Here is a 6,000-nt window from a genome sequence, read left to right on the forward strand (position 1 = left end):
AAAGAAAAGGGAAGATCGAGCCTCCCTGTCGAAGATCGAGCCTCCCTGTAGAACATGCTTGGTCCCCAGGTGCCTTTTCCTATCGGCACAGCTGCCGGCATTCTCCTGTGCAAGCTTCTGGCTGCTTTTCTATATCTGCAGCTTGATATTTCAGGCTGCTCTTTGTTATTAAAAAACAAAAAAGATTTTGGGGCTGCTTTTTATGAAAAGGGAAACTTTATTGAGGACTCTCTTACCCTCATTATCTGTCTAAATAATTTCATTTGAGTTCTGGTGTCAATACTGCACCAGCCGCGAGTTCCCCAACCAGCATCCCATCCTGATTTACCTCTGCCTATGTCAATACTGCACCAGCCACGAGTTCCCCAACCAGCATCCCATCCTGATTTACCTCTGCCTGTGTCAATACTGCACCAGCCGCGAGTTCCCCAACCAGCATCCCATCCTGACTTACCTCTGGGAAGAGTTTTAACAATGCACGGCCACAGCACGCCAGGACCCATACTCAGCAGCTACCCAGCGACTGAGCTTTCTCCAAATCCTGGGTTCGAGTTTCCTTCTCTGGGAACTGGAATTGTCTATCTTAGATTGGTTTTCCAAACTCTGAGCCAGAGTTGTGAGCAGAAGGTTTATTGGGGAACACCTGCAGAACAGACGCCTCTAAGCACATGAGGACTGTGCGGTGGGAAAAGCCATCAGGTCACAACTGAGGACTTGTCTGATCCTATGGGGAGCTCTGGAGCTGGGGGGCGCATTTTAGAGTGGTGCCAAATTGAAGAAAGAGAGACAGGTTTTTGTAGCCCACATCCCTCAGTCACTGCGCACAAGCCATCCCTAGGATGGGGCATGTGTTGCCTCTAAGGGCAAATCTCAGTGAGGATCCCACTGTTAGTTTCAGTGAGGGTCAGCAGCCAGGTGAGACGGTGAGATGGGATGGGTGCATCAGCCCTGAAGAGGGTATCTGCAGGGAGCATCATAATAATCTCCTTTCCCCGTGTGTTAGGGGTAGGCGTGGGGGCTGCAGCATGGGGGGAAGGAGGAGACAGAGAAGAAAGAATACGAAGGGCCTTGAAAAAGAGGCAGAGCAAGTTCCACCTGACATCGTAGGAAATAGAAAATCGCTGGTAGATTGAATTAAGGTTTATTCCAGTCATGACATGCCAGGTGACTGGGGGGAACAGAATCTGAGTCCAGATAGGCCAGCTCAGGGGCTCTTGCGACAACATAAACTGAAGGTTAGGGCCAGACCAGGTCATAGAATTGGGTCTGAAAGAAGAGACAAATGTGTGAAGTAGTCACAGAATGCGGTGATGAAAGAGGGATGTTAGTGCAGCAGATGGGGAGCCCAGTGTAAATGAGGATCCGGTCATAGAAAATACTGGGGCAGGTTTTCATAGATGCTGAGTCTGTGGTGACAGTGAAACATTTATGTAAACGAAACTTTTTCCCTGTCCGAAGAAATACGACAAATTTATGTGAGCAGCGGGATCTGGAGAAACTGATTTTGGAGCAAAAAGATCGTAACTAAACTCATGAACATACATGAGACTTTTTAAAATTTGTTTTGTTTGTGAGACAGGGTTTCACTCTGTCACCCAGGCTGGAGTGCAGTGGTGGGATCATGGCCCTGGTCTCAATCAGTCAAGTCTCCTCCAACTCTCTCTCTTTCTCCTTTTTTTTTTTTTTTTGACACGGAGTCTTGCTCTGTCCTCTGCAGTGGCGCAATTTTGGCTCACTGCAGCCTCAACCTCCCGGGCTCAAGAGATTCTCCCACCTTAGCCTCCTGAGTAGGTGGGACTACAGGTGCATGCCACCATGCCTGGCTAATTTTTCTTTTTTTTGTAGAGTTGGGGTTTTGCTATGTTGCCCAGGCTGGTCCTTCAACTCCTGGGCTCAAGCAATTCACCCACCTCAGCATCCCAAAATGCTGGGACTACAGGCTTGAACCACCACACCCAGCCCATATATGAGACTTCTAATAGGGGCAGTGGAGGAACACGGGGCCAAGTAACCTTAGAAAATGCTTCTTTAGAAAAATAGGAAGTTAACAATAATATGTTATATCATTTTAAATAGCTAAAAGGAGGGTATTGAAATTTCCCAACACAAAGAAATAATAAAAATCTGAGATGATAGATACGCCAATTACCCTGATCTGATCACTATACATTATATATGTTACATCACTATGTGCCCCATACATATGTACAATTATTATTTGTCAATTACAAAATTGCTTTGGCCAGGCACAATGGCTCACGCCTGTAATCCCAGCACTTTGGGAGGCCGAGGCGGGCGGATTACCTGAGGTCGGGAGTTTGAGACAAGCCTGACCAACATGGAGAAACCCCGTCTACTAAAAATACAAAATTAGCCAGGCGTGGTGGGACATGCCTGTAACCCCAGCTACTCAGGAGGCTGAGGCAGGAGAATCGCTTGAATCCTGGAAGCGGAGGTTATGGTGAGCTGAGATCGCGCCATTGCGTTCCAGCCTGGGCAACAAGAGTGAAACTCTGTCTCAGAAAAAAAAAAAAAAAAAAAAAAAAATTTGTAAGAGTACAGAGATGAAGAAACATCAGAGAAAATGAGTAACATTTCTCAGGCAATGTCTGCCCGTTGCCTGATGTAAAAGTGGGACCTTTGGATCCTTCATTTCACTGCCTTCCTCTCGCTGTACACAGGCTTCTAAACCTCCCTCCTCCCATGCGTATCTGTTGCCATGGACAATTCCAGCTCCTCTTCACCTTCCTGGTGGCAACCCTCCTTGCTCTGTTCTTTGAGCTTTGCCACATCTTCCTGATGACGCACTGATGGCCTGAGCCCCACTCCCAACTCACATTCCTGAAGGCAAGGAGAGTGTGTTCAATAAACTAGGCACACATGAAGTCTTCCAAACCACCACCTTTATCTGTCATATTCTGCTGCCAGGACATTCTTTATCTAGCAAGACCACAGTTACTTAACATGATGCAATGGCTAATTTGTGGGAAGGGGATATTGGATACCAAATTATGAATTGGGTGTCTAATCAAGGCTGGAGATTTTAAATTTGATGTTTGAAACTCTAACAAAAAGGTTTGAGAGTTATCCAAATATTTACATCTGGAGTTTCTTGCTTTCTGTTTTTGTTTTCACCATGGTATATATATATTTTAATTTTTGTTTTATTTGAGGAGCCAAAGAATATACAATTTGTGTTACCATCGGCACCACACGTCTGGTTTTCCTTGTGCTGGAAGGAACTCTGTGGATGGGGTCTATTTCTAGATCTATCCTGAAATTCTGTAAGCTAAATACTCATTTTTTTTTTATTCTCACTCTTTGCTTGAAAAATATGAACTCCCTAATTTAAGGGTATGCTGACAAATTACAGACAGCATTTATAAGGTAAAATACATGGATAGGAAACAACAAGTATTGCAGGGCCTAATTTAGATTAATTAAACTTCATTATCATAGGGCTTGTTGGGACATGTTTAAGTATATTGCCAGTTTCTGACTCCAAAAAGCCTGAAACCAACAGATAATTCTCATTGTTGACTAACATGTAAAGTGTAAATTGCTCCTATGATCCATTGCCTGGATTAGAAAGTGATGTTAACCTCTGGAAAACTTTAGAGCGTATGATAGGAGTGGAGCTGTAAATTAGGAACATTTACATAGTCCAGGAGGGCAGCATGAAGCAACTCCAAAATTGAGGTGAAAGGGAGTTTTGCACAAGTAGAACCAAAATGGGCCTATTGTGAAACAAAAAGCCCAATGTTACTGTCACAATCAGACCACCATAGGAGAAAATATGCCCAGTGGCCTACAGATGACCCCGACTTTTTTTTCATTCTGGCAACAGGGAAACAAGATTGGCTTGCTACCCTTACAGATAGCTCTCTGTAGTGGTCTAGAGTGAGAATTGTCCTGATTGTACTTGGAGAGGATATCTGATAGAGTTGATATTATGATGTGGAAACACGTAAACCACCCAACCTGTATTGTCTCCTTGATTTAACAGAATTGACCAGCTGGGTGTCATTTGATATTTGAAATGAGATAAGTTCCACGAAATTAATTATAAAATATTTCTATATTGTTTTCATCTCATACAAAATCCAAAAGAATCAAAGGAAATAACAATTAAAATTCTCTCTCCTCTATCCCAAATTCTACCTATTTTTCTTCTCCAGAAGTAACTAATAATCAGTTTCTTGTCAATGACTCCAGAGATATTCTATGTATGTTAATTTCTAGAAATTCAGTAATCATGCTGCCATCATTTTTTGATAAATGAGAATGTACTATAAACATTGTTTTTCTTCCTGATTTTTCCTCCCAATGACAAAGATAGAAACTTTTTATGGATTTTTTTTTCCCCTTAACAAAACGTTGAACATCTACATCAGTACATAAAGGGTCTGTTTTTTCTCTCTTTTTTTTTTGTTGCGGGGGAGATGGAGTCTTGGTCTGTTGCCCAGGCTGGAGTGCAATGGCACAATTTCGGCTCATTGTAACCTCCGCCTCCCAGGTTCAAGTGATTCTCCTGCCTCAGCCTCCCGAGTAGATGGGGTTACAGGCACCCGCCACTACGCCTGGCTAATTTTTGTATTTTTACTAAGTCTAGTCTTGAACTCCTGACCTCAGGTGATCCACCCACCTCGGTCTCCCAAAGTGCTGGGATTGCAGGTGTGAGCCACTGCACCCGGCTGTTTTTTCTCTTTTAAAGCCTAAACATTACTTCATTATTTAGACATTTCCAATGTTTTGCTATTACAAACACTTATTGTCACTTTCTAACATGTGTAAAATGTAATTGGGCCAGTTTCTCTTTCCACTAGTTGTTTCTCCCCAAAACCTTGACTGTTCTTGCTTATTTTTATGTTCAAACTTTGAAGTCAACTTCTTTAGTTCTCACCCTCCATCTTCCCCCGACAAAACATTCCGCAGGTGTTTTTATTTGGATCGCATTAAAAGTACTGGCATGCACTAAATTTATATTAAATTTATAATTTGTTTAGGGAGTACTGGCATTGTCAATGCCCTTCCATTTTTGTGCGTCTCTCGACTATTTTCATATAGACCTTACACATTTCTTATTACAGTTATTCCATATTATTTGGATTTTTTGTTTGCTATTTTAAGTGGGGATATTTCCCAATTTTCTTCTGACTGGGTATTGTTTGTTTACACGAAAGTTCTTGATTTCTGTATATTAATTTTTGACCTAGTCTATTTATGTCATTCTATTATTATCTTTAATAGTTGCTTGATTATTGTCTGTTTTTTGAGCATATAATCTAATAAACAGCAAATAAAAATTAACTTTACCTCTTCCTTTTCCATCGTGTACCTTTTTTTGTTCATTGCCAGAACAGTGATAAATAGCAGGTGAAAGTAGACAGCCTGCTCTTGTCCCTGATTTTTAATGGAAATAGTTCTTTTTAAAAATTTTTTATTTTATTTTATTTTTTGAGGAGGAGTCTTGCTCTTGTCACCCAGGCTGGTGTGCAGTGGCATAATCTCGGCCCACTGTAACCTCTGCTTCCCGGGTTCCAGTGATCCTCCTGCCTCAGCCTCTCGAGTAGCTGGGATTACAGGCGCAAGCCACCATGCCCAGCTAATTTTTGTATTTTTAGTAGAGATGGGGTTTCAACAGGTTGGACAGGCTGGTCTCAATCTCTTGGTCTCGTGATCCGCCCAGCTTGGCCTCCCAAAGTGCTGGGATTACAAGCATGAGCCACCGTGTCCGGCCAGAAATAGTTCTAAAGCTTCCCCTTGATGCCCCAGGCTGACTTTACCTTGAGGTATTTGATTCTTCAAGGACATATTTATGTTATTCAGAGTTTTTTCTTCAAAAATTACTTAAATAATTTGTTAGCATTTTGAGGAAATTGTGTTTTTTTTCCTCCACACATGCATATGATTTTTAAATACACATATATTAAAATATGCAAGGCAATACACATATGATCATCCTAGCCTTCCAGGAATTACCGCCACTTCTCCATGGCC

This window comes from Macaca mulatta, chromosome 1 (genome assembly GCF_049350105.2).
Source record: "Macaca mulatta isolate MMU2019108-1 chromosome 1, T2T-MMU8v2.0, whole genome shotgun sequence".
NCBI lineage: Eukaryota > Metazoa > Chordata > Mammalia > Primates > Cercopithecidae > Macaca > Macaca mulatta.